At 58.8% G+C, this 25,269-nt stretch overlaps 1 pseudogene; it reads right to left on the bottom strand.

The window, feature by feature from the left end:
* Positions 1 to 23,482, bottom strand: part of LOC142923809 (fascin-like) — a 55,444-nt pseudogene extending 31,962 nt beyond the window's left edge.
* Between the last annotated feature and the right edge of the window lie 1,787 nt (positions 23,483 to 25,269).

Here is a 25,269-nt window from a genome sequence, read left to right as displayed (position 1 = left end):
AGATGTCCAGACCTGAGACAGTCAGAGACACAGGCAGAGACACAGAGAGACAGTCAGAGACAGAGTCAGAGACCAGCCGCCTGGAACAGCCTCCATCTGGAACGTCTCCGTCTCCCCCTCGTCCTCCTGGTTAGCAGAGATGTCCAGTCCTGAGACACAGACAGAGACACAGGCAGAGAGACAGTCAGAGACACAGGCAGAGAGACAGAGAGACAGAGACACAGTCAGAGACACAGTCAGAGACACAGTCAGAGACCAGCCGCCTGGAACAGCCTCCATCTGGAACGTCTCCGTCTCTCCCTCGTCCTCCTGGTTAGCCGAGATGTCCAGTCCTGAGACACAGTCAGAGACAGAGACACAGACAGAGAGACAGTCAGAGACACAGAGACACAGTCAGAGACCAGCCGCCTGGAACAGCCTCCATCTGGAACGTCTCCGTCTCCCCCTCGTCCTCCTGGTTAGCAGAGATGTCCAGTCCTGAGACACAGTCAGAGACACAGTCAGAGAGACAGAGACACAGTCAGAGAGACAGTCAGAGACACAGAGACACAGTCAGAGACACAGTCAGAGAGACAGGCAGAGAGACAGTCAGAGACACAGTCAGAGACCAGCCGCCTGGAACAGCCTCCATCTGGAACGTCTCCGTCTCCCCCTCGTCCTCCTGGTTAGCAGAGATGTCCAGTCCTGAGACAGTCAGAGAGACAGGCAGAGACACAGTCAGAGGCAGAGACACAGTCAGAGACACAGAGACAGAGTCAGAGACACAGTCAGAGACCAGCCGCCTGGAACAGCCTCCATCTGGAACGTCTCCGTCTCCCCCTCGTCCTCCTGGTTAGCGGAGATGTCCAGACCTGAGACACAGTCAGAGACACAGTCAGAGAGACAGGCAGAGACAGAGACACAGTCAGAGACCAGCCGCCTGGAACAGCCTCCATCTGGAACGTCTCCGTCTCCCCCTCGTCCTCCTGGTTAGCAGAGATGTCCAGACCTGAGACAGAGACACAGTCAGAGACACAGAGACACAGTCAGAGACACAGACAGAGATAGAGTCAGAGACCAGCCGCCTGGAACAGCCTCCATCTGGAACGTCTCCGTCTCCCCCTCGTCCTCCTGGTTAGCCGAGATGTCCAGACCTGAGACACAGTCAGAGACAGAGACACAGTCAGAGACACAGTCAGAGACACAGAGACACAGACAGAGACAGAGACACAGTCAGAGACACAGTCAGAGACACAGTCAGAGACACAGTCAGAGACCAGCCGCCTGGTACAGCCTCCATCTGGAACGTCTCCGTCTCCCCCTCGTCCTCCTGGTTAGCGGAGATGTCCAGACCTGAGACAGAGACACAGGCACAGAGACACGGTCAGAGACACAGAGACATAGACAGAGACACAGAGACACAGTCAGAGACACAGAGACACAGAGACACAGTCAGAGACACAGTCAGAGAGACAGTCAGAGACCAGCCGCCTGGAACAGCCTCCATCTGGAACGTCTCCGTCTCCCCCTCGTCCTCCTGGTTAGCCGAGATGTCCAGACCTGAGACACAGTCAGAGACAGAGACACAGAGACACAGAGACACAGAGACAGAGACACAGTCAGAGAGACAGAGAGACAGAGACACAGTCAGAGACCAGCCGCCTGGAACAGCCTCCATCTGGAACGTCTCCGTCTCCCCCTCGTCCTCCTGGTTAGCCGAGATGTCCAGACCTGAGACAGTCAGAGAGACAGGCAGAGACACAGTCAGAGGCAGAGAGACAGTCAGAGACAGAGTCAGAGACCAGCCGCCTGGAACAGCCTCCATCTGGAACGTCTCCGTCTCTCCTTCGTCCTCCTGGTTAGCAGAGATGTCCAGACCTGAGACACAGACACAGAGACACAGAGACAGTCACCCACACAGTCACCCACACAGTCACCCACCCTGCCTGGCTGACACGGCTCTCCCACTAGAGGTGCTCCTCAGGGTGATTTGTGCACGTGACAGTCACCCACACAGTGACCCACACAGTCACCCACAGTGACCCACACAGTCACCCACAGTGACCCACACAGTCACCCACACAGTGACCCACCCACACAGTGACCCACACAGTGACCCACACAGTGACCCACACAGTGACCCACACAGTGACCCACACAGTGACCCACACAGTCACCCACAGTGACCCACACAGTCACCCACACAGTGACCCACCCACACAGTGACCCACCCTGCCTGGCTGACACGGCTCTCCCGCTAGAGGTGCTCCTCAGGGTGATTTGTGCACGTGACAGTCACCCACACAGTCACCCACACAGTCAGTGACCCACCCACACAGTGACCCACACAGTGACCCACACAGTCACCCACACAGTGACCCACACAGTGACCCACACAGTGACCCACCCACACAGTGACCCACCCTGCCTGGCTGACACGGCTCTCCCGCTAGAGGTGCTCCTCAGGGTGACTTGTGCACGTGACTCCTCCAGCACAAACAGCTCGTCCTTGGCCGGGCGCGACAGGGCAGAGGCAGACGCCGCACGGACGGATTTCAGGATCCCGGAGGGCCCCGAAGGGCACAAATAGCGTCCTTCTGTGTCCTGGGGAGGGGGGCACAGTGGGGGGGGGGGTCTAAGTGGGGGGCCCTGGTTGTCTCCGCCCCCCCCCACGCCTCTCAACTTGAAGGCCACGCTCCCCGCGTGGACCTCGAGCATGAAGGAGGCCGTGTCTCACACAGTGGGGGTCTCTCACAGTGGGGGTCTCTCACATAGTGGGGGTCTCTCAAAGTGGTGGGGGTCTCTCAAAGTGGTGGGGGTCTCTCACAGTGGTGGGGGTCTCACAGTGGGGGTCTCAGTGGGGGTCTCTCACAGTGGTGGGGGTCTCACACAGTGGGGGTCTCAGTGGGGGTCTCTCACAGTGGTGGGGGTCTCACACAGTGGTGGGGGTCTCACAGTGGGGGTCTCAGTGGGGGTCTCTCAAAGTGGTGGGGGTCTCTCACAGTGGTGGGGGTCTCACAGTGGGGGTCTCAGTGGGGGTCTCTCAAAGTGGTGGGGGTCTCTCACAGTGGTGGGGGTCTCACAGTGGGGGTCTCTCAAAGTGGTGGGGGTCTCTCACAGTGGGGGGGGTCTCTCACAGTGGTGGGGGTCTCACAGTGGTGGGGGTCTCTCACAGTGGGGGTCTCACAAAGTGGTGGGGTCTCTCACAGTGGGGGTCTCTCACAGTGGTGGGGGTCTCTCACAGTGGTGGGGGTCTCTCACAGTGGTGGGGGTCTCTCACAGTGGGGGTCTCTCACAGTGGTGGGGGTCTCTCACAGTGGTGGGGGTCTCTCAAAGTGGTGGGGGTCTCTCAAAGTGGTGAGGGTCTCTCACAGTGGTGGGGGTCTCTCACAGTGAGGTCTCTCACAGTGAGTGTCTCACACAGTGAGGGTCTCACAGTGAGGTCTCACACAGTGAGAGGCTCACCTTGAAGGCCACGCTCCCCACGTGTCTCTCACAGTGAGTGTCTCTCACAGTGAGTGTCTCTCACAGTGAGGTCTCTCACAGTGAGGGTCTCACACAGTGAGGGTCTCACACAGTGAGGGTCTCACACAGTGAGGTCTCACACAGTGAGGTCTCTCACAGTGAGGTCTCTCACAGTGAGGTCTCTCACAGTGAGGTCTCTCACAGTGAGGTCTCTCACAGTGAGGTCTCTCACAGTGAGGTCTCACCTTGAAGGCCACGCTCCCCGCGTGTCTCTCACAGTGAGTGTCTCTCACAGTGAGTGTCTCACACAGTGAGGTCTCACACAGTGAGGTCTCACACAGTGAGTGTCTCTCACAGTGAGTGTCTCTCACAGTGAGTCTCTCACCTTGAAGGCCACGCTCCCCGCGTGTCTCTCACAGTGAGTGTCTCTCACAGTGAGTGTCTCTCACAGTGAGTGTCTCTCACAGTGAGTGTCTCTCACAGTGAGTGTCTCTCACAGTGAGTGTCTCTCACAGTGAGTGTCTCTCACAGTGAGTCTCTCACCTTGAAGGCCACGCTCCCCGCGTGGACCTCGAGCGTGAAGGAGGCCGTGTCTCACACAGTGAGTGTCTCACACAGTGAGGGTCTCACAGTGAGGTCTCTCACAGTGAGTCTCTCACCTTGAAGGCCACGCTCCCCACGTGTCTCACACAGTGAGTGTCTCTCACAGTGAGGTCTCACACAGTGGGGGTCTCACGCAGTGAGGTCTCACACAGTGAGGTCTCACACAGTGAGTGTCTCTCACAGTGAGTCTCTGACCTTGAAGGCCACGCTCCCCACGTGTCTCACACAGTGAGGTCTCACACAGTGAGAGTCTCACCTTGAAGGCCACGCTCCCCACGTGTCTCACACAGTGAGGTCTCACCTTGAAGGCCACGCTCCCCACGTGTCTCACACAGTGAGAGTCTCACACAGCGAGTCTCACCTTGAAGGCCACGCTCCCCACGTGTCTCTCACAGTGAGGGTCTCTCACCTTGAAGGCCACGCTCCCCACGTGTCTCTCACAGTGAGGGTCTCTCACCTTGAAGGCCACGCTTCCCACGTGTCTCACACAGTGAGTGTCTCTCACAGTGGGTGTCTCTCACAGTGAGAGTCTCACCTTGAAGGCCACGCTCCCCGCGTGGACCTCGAGCGTGAAGGAGGCCGTGTCTCACACAGTGAGGTCTCACACAGTGAGGTCTCACACAGTGAGGTCTCACACAGTGAGGTCTCACACAGTGAGGTCTCACACAGTGAGGTCTCACACAGTGAGTGTCTCACACAGTGAGAGTCTCACCTTGAAGGCCACGCTCCCCACGTGTCTCACACAGTGAGGTCTCACACAGCGAGGGTCTCTCACCTTGAAGGCCACGCTCCCCGCGTGGACCTCGAGCGTGAAGGAGGCCGTGTCTCACACAGTGAGTGTCTCTCACAGTGAGTCTCTGACCTTGAAGGCCACGCTCCCCGCGTGTCTCACACAGTGAGGTCTCACACAGTGAGGTCTCTCACAGTGAGGTCTCACACAGTGAGGTCTCTCACAGTGAGTGTCTCTCACAGTGAGTCTCTGACCTTGAAGGCCACGCTCCCCGCGTGGACCTCGAGCGTGAAGGAGGCCGTGTCTCACACAGTGAGTGTCTCACACAGTGAGGTCTCACACAGTGAGTGTCTCACACAGTGAGGTCTCTGACCTTGAAGGCCACGCTCCCCACGTGTCTCACACAGCGAGTGTCTCACACAGTGAGTGTCTCTGACCTTGAAGGCCACGCTCCCCACGTGTCTCACACAGTGAGAGTCTCACCTTGAAGGCCACGCTCCCCGCGTGTCTCACACAGTGAGGTCTCACCTTGAAGGCCACGCTCCCCACGTGTCTCACACAGTGAGTGTCTCTCACAGTGAGTGTCTCACACAGTGAGGTCTCACACAGTGAGGTCTCACACAGTGAGAGTCTCACACAGTGAGAGTCTCACACAGTGAGAGTCTCACACAGTGAGAGTCTCACCTTGAAGGCCACGCTCCCCGCGTGTCTCACACAGCGAGTGTCTCTCACCTTGAAGGCCACGCTCCCCGCGTGGACCTCGAGCGTGAAGGAGGCCGTGTCTCACACAGTGAGGTCTCACACAGTGAGGTCTCACACAGTGAGGTCTCTGACCTTGAAGGCCACGCTCCCCACGTGTCTCACACAGTGAGGTCTCTGACCTTGAAGGCCACGCTCCCCACGTGTCTCACACAGTGAGTGTCTCACACAGTGAGCGTCTCACCTTGAAGGCCACGCTCCCCACGTGTCTCACACAGTGAGGGTCTCTCACCTTGAAGGCCACGCTCCCCACGTGTCTCACACAGTGAGTGTCTCTCACAGTGGGTGTCTCTCACAGTGAGTCTCTGACCTTGAAGGCCACGCTCCCCACGTGTCTCACACAGTGAGGTCTCACACAGTGAGTGTCTCACACAGTGAGTCTCACCTTGAAGGCCACGCTCCCCACGTGTCTCACACAGTGAGTGTCTCACACAGTGAGGTCTCACACAGTGAGGTCTCACACAGTGAGGTCTCACACAGTGAGGTCTCACACAGTGAGTGTCTCTCACAGTGAGTGTCTCTCACAGTGAGTGTCTCTCACAGTGAGAGTCTCTGACCTTGAAGGCCACGCTCCCCGCGTGGACCTCGAGCGTGAAGGAGGCCGTGTCTCACACAGTGAGGTCTCACACAGTGAGGGCCTCTCACCTTGAAGGCCACGCTCCCCGCGTGTCTCACACAGCGAGTCTCACCTTGAAGGCCACGCTCCCCACGTGTCTCACACAGTGAGGGTCTCTCACCTTGAAGGCCACGCTCCCCACGTGTCTCACACAGTGAGGTCTCACACAGTGAGTGTCTCACACAGTGAGAGTCTCTGACCTTGAAGGCCACGCTCCCCGCGTGGACCTCGAGCGTGAAGGAGGCCGTGTCTCTCACAGTGAGGTCTCACACAGTGAGGTCTCACACAGTGAGGGTCTCACGCAGTGAGGTCTCACACAGTGAGGTCTCACACAGTGAGGTCTCACCTTGAAGGCCACGCTCCCCGCGTGGACCTCGAGCGTGAAGGAGGCCGTGTCTCTCAGTGGTGGGGGTCTCTCACAGTGGTGGTGGGGGTCTCTCACAGTGGTGGGGGGCCCTGAGGGTCTCTCACCTTGAAGGCCACGCTCCCCACGTGTCTCACACAGTGAGTGTCTCTCACAGTGAGAGTCTCACCTTGAAGGCCACGCTCCCCGCGTGGACCTCGAGCGTGAAGGAGGCCGTGTCTCACACAGTGAGTGTCTCACACAGTGAGTGTCTCACACAGTGAGGTCTCACACAGTGAGGTCTCACCTTGAAGGCCACGCTCCCCACGTGTCTCACACAGTGAGTGTCTCTCACAGTGAGGGCCTCTCACCTTGAAGGCCACGCTCCCCACGTGTCTCACACAGCGAGTGTCTCACACAGTGAGTGTCTCACACAGTGAGAGTCTCTGACCTTGAAGGCCACGCTCCCGGCGTGGACCTCGAGCGTGAAGGAGGCCGTGTCCCCGCGAGGGGGGCCCAGGGCCCCGTCCGCCCGCAGCGAGCGCCCGTCGCTGGCACGCAGCTCGTAGCGGCCATCCTCGCCGAACGCCAGCGACAGCAGCGAGCCCACGCCCCAAGGGACGTCGCACGACACAGACACCGAGTCGCCGCTCAGCTGCGCGTAGCTACGCGCGGAGAGACACGGAGAGAGAGACACACACACGGAGACACGCGGAGTCACACAGAGACACACACGGAGACACGCGGAGTCACACAGAGACACAAGGAGTCCCCAACGTAGCTACAGAGACACACAAAGACACACAGAGTCGCCGCTCAGCTGCGCGTAGCTACGCGCGGAGACACAGAGTCACACAGAGACACACAGAGACACACAGAGTCGCCGCTCAGCTGCGCGTAGCTACGCGCGGAGACACGCGGAGACACGGAGACACAGAGTCACACAGAGACACACAGAGACACACAGAGTCGCCGCTCAGCTGCGCGTAGCTACGCGCGGAGACACGCGGAGACACGGAGACACAGAGTCACACAGAGACACACAGAGACACACAGAGTCGCCGCTCAGCTGCGCGTAGCTACGCGCGGAGAGACACGGAGACACGCGGACACGGAGGCACACAGAGTCACAAGGAGACACAGAAACACGCAGAGAGAGACACGCGGAGACACATACGGAGAGAGACACGGAGACACGCGGAGTCACACGGAGTCCCCAACGTAGCTACAGAGTCACACAGAGAAACACAGAGACACAGACCCAGAGACACATAGAGACACACAGAGACACATAGAGACACAGAGACCCATAGAGACCCCATAGAGACACACAGAGACCCCACAGAGACACACGGATACCCACAGAGACACACAGAGACACACAGAGACCCACATAGACTCATAGAGACACACGGAAACCCACAGAGACTCATAGACACACAGAGACACAGACACACACGGAGTCCCCAACGTAGCTAGAGACACAGAGACACACAAAGACACACAGAGTCGCCGCTCAGCTGCGCGTAGCTACGCGCGGAGACACGCGGAGACACGGAGACACACAGAGTCACACAGAGACACACAGAGTCACACAGAGTCACACAGAGTCGCCGCTCAGCTGCGCGTAGCTACGCGCGGAGACACACAGAGAGACACACAGAGAGACACACAGAGAGACACGGAGAGACACGGAGAGACACGGAGACACGGAGACACGGAGACACACGGAGTCACACGGAGACACGGAGACACACGGAGTCACGGAGACACACGGAGTCACGCGGAGACACACGGAGTCCCCAACGTAGCTACAGAGTCACACAGAGACACACGGAGTCACACAGAGACACGCGGAGACACACAGAGACACGCGGAGACACACACGGAGTCCCCAACGTAGCTACAGAGACAGAGACACACAGAGACACAGAGACACAGACAGACACAGAGAGACACAGAGACACACAGAGAGACACAGAGACACACGGAGTCACCTACTCAGCTGGGCGTAGCTACAGAGAGACACACGGAGTCACCTACTCAGCTGGGCGTAGCTACAGAGAGACACACGGAGTCACCTACTCAGCTGGGCGTAGCTACAGAGAGACACACGGAGTTGACCTACTCAGCAGGGCGTAGCTACAGAGAGACACACGGAGTCACCTAATCAGCTGGGCGTAGCTACAGAGAGAGACACGGAGTCACCTGACTCAGTTGGGCGTAGCTAGAGAGACACACGGAGTCACCTGACTCAGCTGGGCGTAGCTACAGAGAGACACACGGAGTCGCCGACTCAACTGGGCGTAGCTACAGAGAGACACACGGAGTGACCTACTCAGCTGGGCGTAGCTACAGAGAGACACACGGAGTCACCTGACTCAGCTGGGCGTAGCTACAGAGAGAGACACGGAGTCACCTACTCAGCTGGGCGTAGCTACAGAGAGACACACGGAGTGACCCTACTCAGCTGGGCGTAGCTACAGAGAGACACACGGAGTCGCCGACTCAGCTGGGCGTAGCTACAGAGAGACACACGGAGTCCCCTACTCAGCTGGACGTAGCTACAGAGAGACACACGGAGTCACCTGACTCAGCTGGGCGTAGCTACAGAGAGACACACGGAGTCACCTGACTCAGCTGGGCGTAGCTACAGAGAGACACACGGAGTCACCTGACTCAGCTGGGCGTAGCTACAGAGAGACACACGGAGTCACCTGACTCAGCTGGGCGTAGCTACAGAGAGACACACGGAGTCACCTGACTCAGCTGGGCGTAGCTACAGAGAGACACACGGAGTCACCCTACACTCAGTTGGGCGTAGCTACAGAGAGACACACGGAGTCACCTGACTCAGCTGGGCGTAGCTAGAGAGAGACACACGGAGTCCCCAACGTAGCTACAGAGAGACACACGGAGTCACCTACTCAGCTGGGCGTAGCTACAGAGAGACACACGGAGTCACCTACTCAGCTGGGCGTAGCTACAGAGAGACACACGGAGTCACCTGACTCAGCTGAGCGTAGCTACAGAGAGACACACGGAGTCACCTGATTCAGCTGGGCGTAGCTACAGAGAGACACACGGAGTCACCTACTCAGCTGGGCGTAGCTACAGAGAGACACACGGAGTCACCTACTCAGCTGGGCGTAGCTACAGAGAGACACACGGAGTCACCTGACTCAGCTGGGCGTAGCTACAGAGAGACACACGGAGTCACCTACTCAGCTGGGCGTAGCTACAGAGAGACACACGGAGTCACCTGACTCAGCTGGGCGTAGCTACAGAGAGACACACGGAGTCACCTACTCAGCTGGGCGTAGCTACAGAGAGACACACGGAGTCACCTGACTCAGCTGGGCGTAGCTACAGAGAGACACACGGAGTCACCTACTCAGCTGGGCGTAGCTACAGAGACACACGCAGTCACCTGACTCAGCTGGGCGTAGCTACAGAGAGACACACGGAGTCACCTGACTCAGCTGGGCGTAGCTACAGAGAGACACACGGAGTCACCTACTCAGCTGGGCGTAGCTAGAGAGACACACGGAGTCACCTGACTCAGCTGGACGTAGCTCCAGAGAGACACACGGAGTCACCTAATCAGCTGGGCGTAGCTACAGAGAGACACACGGAGTCACCTAATCAGCTGGGCGTAGCTACAGAGAGACACACGGAGTCACCTGACTCAGCTGGGCGTAGCTACAGAGAGACACACGGAGTCACCTGACTCAGTTGGGCGTAGCTAGAGAGACACACGGAGTCACCTGACTCAGCTGGGCGTAGCTACAGAGAGACACACCGAGTCACCTGACTCAGCTGGACGTAGCTACAGAGAGACACACAGAGTCCCCTACTCAGCTGGGCGTAGCTACAGAGAGACACACGGAGTCACCTACTCAGCTGGGCGTAGCTACAGAGAGACACACGGAGTCACCTACTCAGCTGGGCGTAGCTACAGAGAGACACACGGAGTCACCTACTCAGCTGGGCGTAGCTACAGAGAGACACACGGAGTCACCTACTCAGCTGGGCGTAGCTACAGAGAGACACACGGAGTCACCTACTCAGCTGGGCGTAGCTACAGAGAGACACACGGAGTCACCGACTCAGCTGGGCGTAGCTACAGAGAGACACACGGAGTCCCCAACGTAGCTACAGAGACACACGGAGTCTCCTACTCAGCTGGGCCTAGCTACAGAGAGACACACGGAGTCTCCGACTCAGCTGGGCGTAGCTACAGAGAGACACACGGAGTCACCCGACTCAGCTGGGCGTAGCTACAGAGAGACACACGGAGTCCCCGACTCAGCTGGGCGTAGCTACAGAGAGACACACGGACTGACCTACTCAGGTGGGCGTAGCTACAGAGAGACACACGGAGTCCTCTACTCAGCTGGGCGTAGCTACAGAGAGACACACGGAGTTACCCTACACTCAGCTGGGCGTAGCTACAGAGAGACACACGGAGTCCCCTACTCAGCTGGGCGTAGCTACAGAGAGACACACGGAGTCTCCTACTCAGCTGGGCGTAGCTACAGAGAGACACACGGAGTCACCCGACTCAGCTGGGCGTAGCTACAGAGAGACACACGGAGTCACCTACTCAGCTGGGTGTAGCTACAGAGAGACACACGGAGTCACCTGACTCAGCTGGGCGTAGCTACAGAGAGACACACGGAGTCACCTGACTCAGCTGGGCGTAGCTACAGAGAGACACACGGAGTCACCCTACACTCAGCTGGGCGTAGCTACAGAGAGACACACGGAGTCCCCTACTCAGCTGGGCGTAGCTACAGAGAGACACACGGAGTCTCCTACTCAGCTGGGCGTAGCTACAGAGAGACACACGGAGTCACCCGACTCAGCTGGGCGTAGCTACAGAGAGACACACGGAGTCACCTACTCAGCTGGGTGTAGCTACAGAGAGACACACGGAGTCACCTGACTCAGCTGGGCGTAGCTACAGAGAGACACACGGAGTCACCTACTCAGCTGGGCGTAGCTACAGAGAGACACACGGAGTCACCTAATCAGCTGGGCGTAGCTACAGAGAGAGACACGGAGTCACCTGACTCAGTTGGGCGTAGCTAGAGAGACACACGGAGTCACCTGACTCAGCTGGGCGTAGCTACAGAGAGACACACGGAGTCACCTACTCAGCTGGGCGTAGCTACAGAGAGACACACGGAGTCCCCTACTCAGCTGGGCGTAGCTACAGAGAGACACACGGAGTCACCTACTCAGCTGGGCGTAGCTACAGAGAGACACACGGAGTCACCTACTCAGCTGGGCGTAGCTACAGAGAGACACACGGAGTCACCTGACTCAGCTGGGCGTAGCTACAGAGAGACACACGGAGTCACCTACTCAGCTGGGCGTAGCTACAGAGACACACGCAGTCACCTGACTCAGCTGGGCGTAGCTACAGAGAGACACACGGAGTCACCTGACTCAGCTGGGCGTAGCTACAGAGAGACACACGGAGTCACCTACTCAGCTGGGCGTAGCTAGAGAGACACACGGAGTCACCTGACTCAGCTGGACGTAGCTCCAGAGAGACACACGGAGTCACCTAATCAGCTGGGCGTAGCTACAGAGAGACACACGGAGTCACCTAATCAGCTGGGCGTAGCTACAGAGAGACACACGGAGTCACCTGACTCAGCTGGGCGTAGCTACAGAGAGACACACGGAGTCACCTGACTCAGTTGGGCGTAGCTAGAGAGACACACGGAGTCACCTGACTCAGCTGGGCGTAGCTACAGAGAGACACACCGAGTCACCTGACTCAGCTGGACGTAGCTACAGAGAGACACACAGAGTCCCCTACTCAGCTGGGCGTAGCTACAGAGAGACACACGGAGTCACCTACTCAGCTGGGCGTAGCTACAGAGAGACACACGGAGTCACCTACTCAGCTGGGCGTAGCTACAGAGAGACACACGGAGTCACCTACTCAGCTGGGCGTAGCTACAGAGAGACACACGGAGTCACCTACTCAGCTGGGCGTAGCTACAGAGAGACACACGGAGTCACCTACTCAGCTGGGCGTAGCTACAGAGAGACACACGGAGTCACCGACTCAGCTGGGCGTAGCTACAGAGAGACACACGGAGTCCCCAACGTAGCTACAGAGACACACGGAGTCTCCTACTCAGCTGGGCCTAGCTACAGAGAGACACACGGAGTCTCCGACTCAGCTGGGCGTAGCTACAGAGAGACACACGGAGTCACCCGACTCAGCTGGGCGTAGCTACAGAGAGACACACGGAGTCCCCGACTCAGCTGGGCGTAGCTACAGAGAGACACACGGACTGACCTACTCAGGTGGGCGTAGCTACAGAGAGACACACGGAGTCCTCTACTCAGCTGGGCGTAGCTACAGAGAGACACACGGAGTTACCCTACACTCAGCTGGGCGTAGCTACAGAGAGACACACGGAGTCCCCTACTCAGCTGGGCGTAGCTACAGAGAGACACACGGAGTCTCCTACTCAGCTGGGCGTAGCTACAGAGAGACACACGGAGTCACCCGACTCAGCTGGGCGTAGCTACAGAGAGACACACGGAGTCACCTACTCAGCTGGGTGTAGCTACAGAGAGACACACGGAGTCACCTGACTCAGCTGGGCGTAGCTACAGAGAGACACACGGAGTCACCTGACTCAGCTGGGCGTAGCTACAGAGAGACACACGGAGTCACCCTACACTCAGCTGGGCGTAGCTACAGAGAGACACACGGAGTCCCCTACTCAGCTGGGCGTAGCTACAGAGAGACACACGGAGTCTCCTACTCAGCTGGGCGTAGCTACAGAGAGACACACGGAGTCACCCGACTCAGCTGGGCGTAGCTACAGAGAGACACACGGAGTCACCTACTCAGCTGGGTGTAGCTACAGAGAGACACACGGAGTCACCTGACTCAGCTGGGCGTAGCTACAGAGAGACACACGGAGTCACCTACTCAGCTGGGCGTAGCTACAGAGAGACACACGGAGTCCCCTACTCAGCTGGGCGTAGCTACAGAGAGACACACGGAGTCACCTACTCAGCTGGGAGTAGCTACAGAGAGACACACGGAGTCACCTACTCAGCGGGGCGTAGCTACAGAGAGACACACAGAGTCACCTACTCAGCTGGGCGTAGCTACAGAGAGACACACGGAGTCCCCTACTCAGCTGGGCGTAGCTACAGAGAGACACACGGAGTCACCTGACTCAGCTGGGCGTAGCTACAGAGAGACACACGGAGTCACCTACTCAGGATGACTAGGTGGTGAGTGGATTGGTTGGTGGTGGTGGGTGGGTGGGCGGATTGGTGGGTTTGTGGGCGAGTGGATTAGTGGGTGGGTGAGTGGGTGGATGGGCGACTGGATTAGTGGGTGGATCATCTCCACGTCTAAATGTTTAATCAGCAGCAGTTGTGGCCAAAGAACCCCTAGGGGAGCCATACCCCAGGGCAGACAGACAGGGGGGGGGAGGGAAGGCGAGTGAGCGGGCAAGTGAGCGGGCAAGTGAGCGAGTGGGTGGGCGAGCAGGCGAGTGAGCGGGTGGGTGAGCGAGTGAGTGAGCAGGCGAGTGAGTGAGCGAGTGGGCGAGTGAGCGGGCAAGTGAGTGGGCAAGCGAGTGAGTGGGTGAGCGGGTGAGTGAGTGAGTGGGCGAGTGAGCGAGCGGGTCCGTGAGTGGGTGAGCGGGCGAGTAAGTGAGCGGGTGAGTGGGTGAGCGAGCGAGCGAGTGAGTGAGTGGGCGAGTGAGCGGGCAAGTGAGTGGGCAAGCGGGTGAGCGAGTGGGCGAGTGAGCGAGCGGGTCCGTGAGTGGGTGAGCGGGCGAGTGAGTGAGTGGGCGAGCGGGTGGATGGGTGGGCGAGTGAGTGGGTGCATCATCTCCACGTCTAAATGTTTAATCAGCAGCAGCAGTTGTGACCACTCACCCCTAGGGGAGCCATGCCCCTGGGCAGACAGAGAGGGGAGGGAGGGGAGGGTGAGTGAGTGGGCGGGCGAGTGGGTGAGCGAGTGGGTGGGTGAGTGAGTGGGTGGGTGAGTGGGTGAGTGAATGGGTGGGTGAGTGAGTGAGTGGGTGAGTGAGTGAGTGGGTGAGTGAGTGAGTGGGTGAGTGAGTGAGCGAGTGGGTGAGTGAGTGGCTGAGTGGGTGAGTGAATGGGCGGGCGAGTGAGTGAGTGGGTGAGAGAGTGGGTGAATGGGCGAGTGAGTGAGTGAATGGGTGAGTGAATGGGTGGGTGAGTGAGTGCATGGGTGAGTAAATGGGTGGGTGAGTGAGTGAGTGGGTGAGTGAGTGAGTGAGTGGGTGGGTGAGTGAGTGGGTGGGTGGGTGAGTGAATGGGTGAGTGAATGGGCGGGCGAGTGAGTGCATGGGTGAGTAAATGAGTGAGTGAGTGAGTGAATGGGTGGGTGAGTGAGTGAGTGAATGGGTGGGTGAGTGAGTGAGTGAATGGGTGGGTGAGTGAGTGAATGGGTGAGTGAATGGGTGGGTGAGTGAGTGAGAGAGTGAGTGGGTGGGTGAGTGAGTGGGTGAGTGAGCGAGTGGGTGAGTGAATGGGTGGGTGAGTGAGTGAGTGAATGGGTGGGTGAGTGAGTGAATGGGTGAGTGAATGGGTGGGTGAGTGAGTGAATGAGTGAGTGGGTGGGTGAGTGAGTGGGTGAGTGAATGGGCGGGCGAGTGAGTGAGTGGGTGAGAGAGTGGGTGAATGGGCGAGTGAGTGAACGAGTGAGTGAGTGAACGAGTGAGTGAATGGGTGGGTGAGTGAGTGCATGGGTGAGTGAATGGGTGGGTGAGTGAGTGAATGGGTGGGTGAGTGAGTGACTGAGTGAGTGACTGAGTGAGTGAATGGGTGAGTGAGTGAGTGGGTGAGTGAATGAGTGAATGGGTGGGTGGGTGGGTGAGTGAATGAGTGACTGAGTGAGTGAGTGAGTGAATGAGTGACTGAGTGAGTGAATGGGTGGGTGAGTGAGTGAATGAGTGAGTGAGTGAATGAGTGAATGGGTGGGTGAGTGAATGAGTGACTGAGTGAGTGAATGAGTGGGTGAGCGAGTGAATGAGTGAGTGAGTGAATGAGTGAATGGGTGGGTGAGTGGGTGAGTGAATGAATGAGTGGGTGAGCGAGTGAGTGAGTGGCTGGGTAGGCTAGCGAGCGGGTGAGCGAGCGGGTTGGTTGGCGAGTGGCTGGGTGGGTGAGTGGCTGGGTGGGTGAGTGGCTGGGTGGGTGAGTGGCTGGGTGGGTGAGTGGCTGGGTGGGTGAGTGGCTGGGTGGGTGAGTGGCTGGGTGGGTGAGTGGCTGGGTGGGTGAGTGGCTGGGTGGGTGAGTGGCTGGGTTGGTGAGTGGCTGGGTGGGTGAGTGAGTGGGTGGGTGAGTGAGTGGGTGGGTGAGTGAGTGAGTGAGTGGCTGGGTGGATGAGTGAGTGTATGAGTGAGGCGTGCTCAGGGGATGAACCGATGCTCACCCAACCCCCTCCCAACCCCCTCCCCCCCCCCGACAGATGGGGATGGTTGATTCCCCTAGGGGACCAGCAGTCCATGTGGCGGAGAATGCGTGCAGTCGGCTGCACAGACAAAGCTTCCCCGTGTAGCCCGCAACACTTTCCTGGGGCAAGTGCAGCTACAGTGGAGCAGCAGCAGTAGCACCCAGCCACTCACCATCTCACCCAGCCACTCACCATCTCACCCAGCCACTCACCATCTCACTCACCATCTCACTCACCATCTCACTCACCATCTCACTCACCATCTCACTCACCATCTCACTCACCATCTCACTCACCATCTCACTCAGCCACTCACCATCTCACTCAGCCACCCACCCACCATCTCACCCAGCCACTCACCATCTCACTCAGCCACCATCTCACCCAGCCACTCACCATCTCACTCAGCTACTCACCATCTCACTCAGCCACCCACCCACCATCTCACTCAGCCACTCACCATCTCACTCACTGACCCACTCACCATCTCACCCAGCCACTCACCATCTCACCCAGCCACTCACCATCTCACTCAGCCACCCACCCACCATCTCACCCAGCCACTCACCATCTCACTCAGCCACCATCTCACCCAGCCACTCACCATCTCACCCAGCCACTCACCATCTCACTCAGCCACCATCTCACCCAGCCACTCACCATCTCACTCAGCTACTCACCATCTCACTCAGCCACCCACCCACCATCTCACTCAGCCACTCACCATCTCACTCACTGACCCACTCACCATCTCACCCAGCCACTCACCATCTCACTCAGCCACTCACCATCTCACTCAGCCACTCACCATCTCACTCACTGACCCACTCACCATCTCACCCAGCCACTCACCATCTCACCCAGCCACTCACTGACCCACTCACCATCTCACTCACCATCCCACCTAGCCACCCACCCACCATCCCACCCAGCCACCCACCATCCCACCCAGCCACCCACCATCCCACCCAGCCACCCACCATCTCACCCAGCCACCCACCATCTCACCCAGCCACTCACCATCTCACCCAGCCACTCACCATCTCACTCAGCCACCATCTCACTCAGCTACTCACCATCTCACTCACTGACCCACACACCATCTCTCACTCACCATCTCACTCACTGACCCACACACCATCTCTCACTCACCATCTCACTCACTGACCCACACACCATCTATCACTCACCATCCCACCTAGCCACCCACCCATCATCCCACCCACCGACCCATCATCCCACCCAGCCACTCACCATCTCACCCACCCACCCACCCACTCACCCACTCACTCACCCACCATCCCACTCACTCACCCACCATCCCACCCAGCCACTCACCATCTCACCATCTCACTCAGCCACCCACCCACCATCTCACTCAGCCACCCACCCACCATCTCACTCAGCCACCCACCCACCATCTCACCCAGCCACCCACCCACCCACCATCTCACCCAGCCACCCACCCACCATCTCACCAAGCCACCCACCCACCATCTCACCAAGCCACCCACCCACCATCTCACCAAGCCACCCACCCACCATCTCACTCACCCACCCACCATCTCACCAAGCCACCCACCCACCATCTCACTCACCCACCCACCATCTCACTCACCCACCCACCATCTCACTCAGCCACTCAATCATTCACTCACCATCTCACTCAGCCACTCAATCATTCACCCACCCACCATCTCACTCACCCACCATCTCACTCACCCACCATCTCACTCACCCACCATCTCACTCACCCACCATCTCACTCACCCACCATCTCACTCAGCCACTCAATCATTCACCATCTCACTCACCATCTCACCCACCCAGCCACCCACCATCACAACATCTCACCCATCTCACCCACCCACCATCTCACTCACCCACCATCTCACCCACCCACCCACCATCTCATTCACCCACCCACCATCTCACTCGCCAGCTCGCCAAGAGGGCGTTCACTCACACACAGCGACAGAGAGGGTGTCTGACCGTCTGTCTCTGTCTGTGTGTCTGTGTGTCTGTGTCCGTCTGTGTCTGTCTGTGTGTCCGTCTGTCTGTGTCTGTCTCTGTGTGTCTGTCTCTCTGTCTGTCTGTGTGTCCGTCTGTCTGTGGGTGAGTGAGCGAATGGGTGAGTGGTTGAGTGAGTGAGTAAGTGAGTGAGTGGTGAGCGAGCGAGCGAGCGAGCGGGTGAGTGTGTGGGTGAGAGTGTGGGGTGAGTGTGTGGGTGAGAGTGTGGGGTGAGTGTGTGGGTGAGAGTGTGGGGTGAGTGTGTGGGTGAGAGTGTGGGGTGAGTGTGTGGGGTGAGTGTGTGGGGTGAGTGTGTGGGTGAGTGTGTGTGTGTGAGTGTGAGTGAGTGTGTGAGTGTGAGTGAGTGTGTGAGTATGTGAGGTGAGTGTGTGGGTGAGTGTGTGGGGTGAGTGTGTGGGTGAGTGAGTGGGTGAGTGTGTGGGTGAGTATGTGAGTGAGTGGGGTGAGTGTGTGAGTGAGAGTGTGGGTGAGTGTGTGAGTGAGTGGGGTGAGTGGGGTGAGTGTGTGGGTGAGTGTGTGGGTGAGTGTGTGAGTGTGTGAGTGAGTGAGTGTGTGGGTGAGTGTGTGGGTGAGAGTGTGAGTGAGTGTGTGAGTATGTGAGTGAGTGGGGTGAGTGTGTGGGGTGAGTGTGTGAGTGTGTGAGTGAGTGAATGTGTGGGTGAGTGTGTGAGTGAGTGGGGTGAGTGAGTGGGTGAGTGTGTGGGGTGAGTGGGTGAGTGTGTGTGTGAGTGTGTGAGTGGGTGAGTGAGTGGGTGAGTGTGTGGGCTGAGTGTGTGGGTGAGTGTGTGGGTGAGTGTGTGGGGTGAGTGTGTGGGGTGAGTGTGTGGGGTGAGTGTGTGGGTGAGGGAGCCTCATTTCCTGTGGAAACGGAGCGACCTCAGCAGAATTGAACGCGGAAACGCAGGCACACAAAGACAAAGCTAGCCCAGGTAGCCTCTAGCAGGGCTGTAGGGGCATGTGCAGTTAGTAGCGAGTAGCAGCAGCAGTGTCTATGTACTACACACACCACACACAGACAAAGGTCCCCCAGGTAGCCTTTAGCAGGGCAGTAGGGGCAAGTGCTGTTAGTAGCGAGTAGCAGCAGCAGTGTCTATGTACTACACACACCACACACAGACAAAGCTACCTCAGGTAGCCTCTAGCAGGGCTGTAGGGGCAAGTGCTGTTAGTAGCGAGTAGCAGTGTCTATGTACTACACACACCACACACAGACAAAGCTACCCCAGGTAGCCTCTAGCAGGGCTGTAGGGGCAAGTGCTGTTAGTAGCGAGTAGCAGCAGCAGTGTCTATGTACTACACACACCACACACAGACAAAGCTCCCCCAGGTAGCCTCTAGCAGGGCTGTAGGTGCAAGTGCTGTTAGTAACGAGTAGCAGCAGCAGTGTCTATGTACTACACACACACAGAGACACAGACAAAGGTCCCCCGTGTAGCCTCTAGCAGGGCTATAAGGCCAAGTGCTGTTCCACACCCACACAGACAAAGGTCCCCCGTGTAGCCTTAACAGAATGCAGTGCTGTTAGCGAGCACACACACACACACACCAGCGTACACGTACACACACACACACCAGCGTACACGTACACACACACACACACCAGCGTACACGTACACACACACACACCAGCGTACACGTACACACACACACACCAGCGTACACGTACACACACACACACCAGCGTACACGTACATACACACGCACACACCAGCGTACACGTACACACACACACACACCAGCGTACACGTACACACACACACACCAGCGTACACGTACACACACACACACACCAGCGTACACGTACACACACACACACACACCAGCGTACACGTACACACACACACACACACCAGCGTACACGTACACACACACACACCAGCGTACACACGCACACACCAGCGTACACACGCACAATGAATCACACACACGCACCAGCGTATACGTGCACACACACACCAGCACACACGTACACACACACACGGTGACACACACACACACCAGCACACACGTACACACACAGTGACACACACACACAGTGACACACACACACACCAGCACACACACACAGTGACACACACACACACAGTGACACACACACACACACAGTGACACACACACACACACAGTGACACACAGTGACACACACACACACAGTGACACACACACCAGCACACGGGAGCAATGCGGGGTCACAGGAGTCACGACCTCACCACAAGCAGGAAACCAGCAGCAGACTCACTCACTGATACACTCACCAGGAGCAGACTCACTCATTGATAGCACACTCACTGATAGTACACTCACTGATAGCACACTCACTCACTGATAGCACACTCACTCACTGATACACTCACTCATACACTCACTCACTCACAGCTCACACACTCACTCACCAGGGGCAGACTCACTCACTGATACACTCACTCACTGATACACTCACTCACCAGGAGCAGACTCACTCACTGATACACTCACTCACTCACTGATACACTCACTCACCAGGAGCAGATTCACTCACTAATACACTCACTCACCAGGGGCAGACTCACTCACTGATACACTCACCAGGGGCAGACTCACTCACTGATACACTCACTCACCAAAACACTCGCCCAACTACTTCCCGATAGCACTCACCAACCCAGCCACCCACCCACTCACCAACCCAGCCACCCACCCACTCACCAACCCAGCCACCCACCCACTCACCAACCCAGCCACCCACCCACTCACCAACCCAGCCACTCACCAACCCAGCCGCTCACCCACTCACCAACCCAGCCACCCACCCACCAACCCAGCCACCCACCCACTCACCAACCCAGCCACTCACCAACCCAGCCGCTCACCCACTCACCAACCCAGCCACCCACCCACTCACCAACCCAGCCACTCACCAACCCAGCCGCTCACCCACTCACCAACCCAGCCACCCATCCACTCACCAACCCAGCCACCCATCCACTCACCAACCCAGCCACCCACCCACTCACCAACCCAGCCACCCATCCACTCGCCAACCCAGCCACCCATCCACTCACCAACCCAGCCACTCACCCACTCACCAACCCAGCCGCTCACCCACCCAGCCACCAACCCACCCACTCACCAACCCAGCCACTCACCAACCCAGCCACTCACCAACCCAGCCACTCACCCACTCACCCACTCACTCACTCACCCACACGCCCTGCAGAGTGTCGGAGTGAGAGAGAGAGAGTGAGAGGGCTCGCAGGCGGACACACCGCCTGACCTTGCAAGCATCACTCACAACCCTGGCGCTTGCCTTGTGGGTGAGTGGCTGGGTGGGTGAGTGAGTGGGTGGGTGGGTGAGTGAGTGGGTGAGTGGGTGAGTGAGTGAGTGGGTGAGTGGGTGAGTGAGTGGGTGGGTGAGTGGCTGGGTGGGTGAGTGGCTGGGTGGGTGAGTGAGTGGCTGGGTGGGTGAGTGAGTGGCTGGGTGGGTGAGTGAGTGGCTGGGGGAGTGAGTGGCTGGGTGAGTGAGCGAGTTGGGGGGAGTGGGGGGAGTGGGGGGGGTTGGTGAACAGGCGAGCGAGTGGGTGAGTGGCTGGGTGGAGTGGCTAGCGAGCGGGTGAGCGAGCGGGTGAGCGAGCGGGTGAGCGAGCGAGCGGGTGAACGGGTGGGCGAGCGAGTGAGTGAGTGGCTGGGTAGGCTAGCGAGCGGGTGAGTGGGTGAGCGAGCGGGTGAGCGAGCGGGTGAGTGGCTCACCGCTTCCTCCCCGGGTTGTAGAGGTTGAGTTGGGGGTGAGTGGCGAGGTGGACACTCCACAGCTCCGTGTTGCCGACAGTCTGGGCAAAACACCTGCAGGGAGAGAGAGAGAGAGAGTTACTCACCACCACCACTCACCACTCACCACCTCACTCACCACCACCACTCACCATCACTCACCACCACCAACACCAACACCACCCACCACTCACCACCACCACTCACAAACACCACCACCCACCACCACCCACCACCACTCACCACCACCACCATCACTCAACAACACCACTCACCACCCACCACCACCTCACCAACACCTCATCACCCACCACCACTCACCACCCACCACCACCCTACCCACGCTTCACCCACCATCACCACCCACCACCACTCACCACCACCTCACCAACACCCCACCACCACTCACCACCCACCACCACTCACCACACCACCACCACCCTACCCACACTTCACCCACCACCACTCACCACCACCCAACACCACCACTCACCAACACCACTCACCACCACCACTCACCACCACCACTCACCACTCACCACCACTCACCACCACCCACCACCACCCTACCCACACTTCACCCACCACCACCCACTACCACCCACCCCCACCACCACCCACCACCCCACCCCCCCCTCCCCCACCCCCCCACCCCCCCACCCCTCCCCCACCCCCACCCACCTCACACGATCGGCTGACCCTCCCAGGTAGCGGCCGTGCTGGGCGTGCCGCAGGGCCCAGCGTCCATCCGGCCTGGCCTGCAGGCCCCAGGCCGTGGCCGTGCCTGGGGCCTCGGCCTGGCCGCTCACGGCCCCGTCGCGATCCGCCCCCAGCAGGCGGCCCAGGTGCGAGCGGAGGCTCACGGCGCCGCCGTCCGGCGATTCGCCGGTGCCGGTGACACCGGTGCCGGTGGTGGTGCCGGTGGTGGTGCCGGTGGTGGTGCCAGGCAGCGTCTCGAGCGTCCAAGTCTGCTTCTTCTTGAGGGACGAGCCAGAGGCGGTGACCTTGAAGCCGAACGTCTCGGCCGTGAGGTAGCCACCAGCGCTGCTCACCAGGCCCAGCTGCAGGCCGCGGGGCGGGCCGTCGGACATGGCGGTGGTGGTGGTGGTAGAGGTGGTGGCGGTGACTGTGGTGGTGGTGACTGTGGTAGAGAGGTGGTGGTGGTAGAGGTGGTGGTGACTGTGGTGGAGGTGGTGGTGGTGATAGGGGTAGAGGTGGTGGTGGTGGTAGAGGTGATGGTGACTGTGGTGGTAGAGGTGGTGGTGATAGGGGTAGAGGTGGTGGTGGTGGTAGAGGTGATGGTGACTGTGGTGGTAGAGGTGGTGGTGGTAGAGGTGGTGGTGACTGTGGTAGAGAGGTGGTGACTGTGGTAGAGGTGGTGGTGACTGTGGTGGTAGAGGTGGTAGAGGTGGTGGTGGTGGTAGAGGTGGTGGTGACTGTGGTGGTAGAGGTGGTAGAGGTGGTGGTGGTGGTAGAGGTGATGGTGACTGTGGTGGTAGAGGTGGAGGTGGTGGTAGAGGTGGTGGTGACTGTGGTAGAGAGGTGGTGACTGTGGTAGAGGTGGTGGTGACTGTGGTGGTAGTGGTGGTGACTGTGGTAGAGGTGGTGGTGACTGTGGTAGAGGTGGTAGAGGTGGTGGTAGAGGTGGTGGTGGTGGTAGAGGTGGTAGAGGTGGTGACTACAACACGGGAGGGTGGAGGAGTGGTGGATGGAGCGAAGACGTCAGCACCAACTCAGCTGCCTGCACCACCAGCACGGACGAGGAGGGAGAGGGGGGGGAGAGGGGGGGGGAGTGAGTGGCCGAGTGAGTGAGTGAGTGGATGAGTGAGTTAGTGGCTGAGTGAGTGGCTGAGTGAGTGGATGAGTGAGTGAGTGGCTGAGTGAGCGAGTGGCTGAGTGAGTGAGTGGCTGAGTGAGTGGCTGGCTGAGTGAGTGGCTGAGTGAGTGAGTGGCTGGCTGAGTGAGTGGCTGGCTGAGTGAGTGGCTGGCTGAGTGAGTGAGTGGCCGATTGAGTGAGTGGCCGATTGAGTGGCTTAGTGAGTGAGTGAGTGGCCGAGTGAGTGAGTGGCTTAGTGAGTGAGTGGCTTAGTGAGTGAGTGGCCGAGTGAGTGAGTGGCTGAGTGAGTGAGTGGCTGGCTGAGTGAGTGGCTTAGTGAGTGAGTGACCGAGTGAGCGAGTAGCTGGCTGAGTGAGCGAGTGGCTGAGTGAGTGAGTGGCTGAGTGAGCGAGTGAGTGGATGGCTGAGTGAGTGAGTGGCTGAGTGAGTGGCTTAGTGAGTGAGTGAGTGGCCGAGTGAGTGAGTGACCAAGTGAGTGGCTGGCCGAGTGAACATTAATGAACCGGACGTTCGAAAGCCAACGTTGAGTCAACGTCCGGAAACGGTTGGCTCTGCGTGGAAGTTCTGATGATTTCCGAGCCCCAACAACCACCACCACCACCACCCCCCACCGCTCTTAAACACGAGTTGGATCTCTCCCCCTAGATCGACTCGGCCTCAAATGAGTGCCTGGTGTAGCAGCGGTGCAGGGTAAATATTGGGGGGGGGAGACAAAGGCGGCCGGGCGTGGCGTGGTGCTGGTCACGTGGCCCCGTTCGTGTGCGTCACAGCGCCGGCCTGCTCGGGGTGCCGCTCGCTACGGCACAGCACTGAGGCCCAGCAGGCCAACAGCCCAACAGGCCAACAGGCCAACAGGCCAACAGCCCAGCAGGCCAACAGGCCAACAGGCCAACAGCCCAGCAGGCCAACGGGCCAACAGCCCAGCAGGCCAACAGGCCAGCAGGCCAACAGGCCAGCAGGCCAACAGGCCAGCAGGCCAACAACCCAACAGGCCCAACAACCCAGCAGGCCAACGGGCCAACAGGCCAGCAGGCCAGCAGGCCAACAGCCCAGCAGGCCAACGGGCCAACAGGCCAGCAGGCCAACGGGCCAACAGGCCAGCAGGCCAACGGGCCAACAGCCCAGCAGGCCAACAGGCCAGCAGGCCAACAGCCCAGCAGGCCAACGGGCCAACAGGCCAGCAGGCCAACGGGCCAACAGGCCCAACAACCCAACAGCCCAGAGGCCAACGGGCCAACAGCAGCACGTCAGAGGAGGCGACACGGGGGGGGGGGGGGGGGAGGGGGGTGATCTTTGTCTTGAATGGGTGGGTGAGTGGGTGGGTGGCTGGGTGAGTTGGTGGGTGAGTGAGTGGGTAGGTGAGTTGGTGGGTGAGTTAGTGGGTGGGTGAGTGGGTGAGTTAGTGGGTGGGTGAGTGAGTGGGTGAATGAGTGGGTGGGTGGGTGAGTTGGTGGGTGAGTTAGTGGGTGGGTGAGTGAGTGGGTGAATGAGTGAGTGGGTGGGTGAATGAGCGAGTGGGCGGGTAGGTGAATGAGTGGGTGGGTGAATGAGTGGGTGGGTGAATGAGTGGGTGGGTGGATGAATGAGCGAGAGAGTGGGTGGGTGAATTATCGAGCGGGTGGGTGAATCAGTGGGTGGGTGAATGAGCGAGCGAGCGGGTGAATGAGCGAGTGGGTGGGTG

Source organism: Petromyzon marinus, unplaced genomic scaffold (genome assembly GCF_048934315.1).
Source record: "Petromyzon marinus isolate PM22_M1 ecotype Great Lakes invasive population unplaced genomic scaffold, UKy_Petmar_22M1.pri1.0 PM_Scaffold_72, whole genome shotgun sequence".
NCBI classification, from domain to species: Eukaryota; Metazoa; Chordata; class Hyperoartia; order Petromyzontiformes; family Petromyzontidae; genus Petromyzon; species Petromyzon marinus.
Note: the sequence above shows the minus strand (reverse complement) of the source record. Positions and strands in the feature narration are given on the sequence as shown.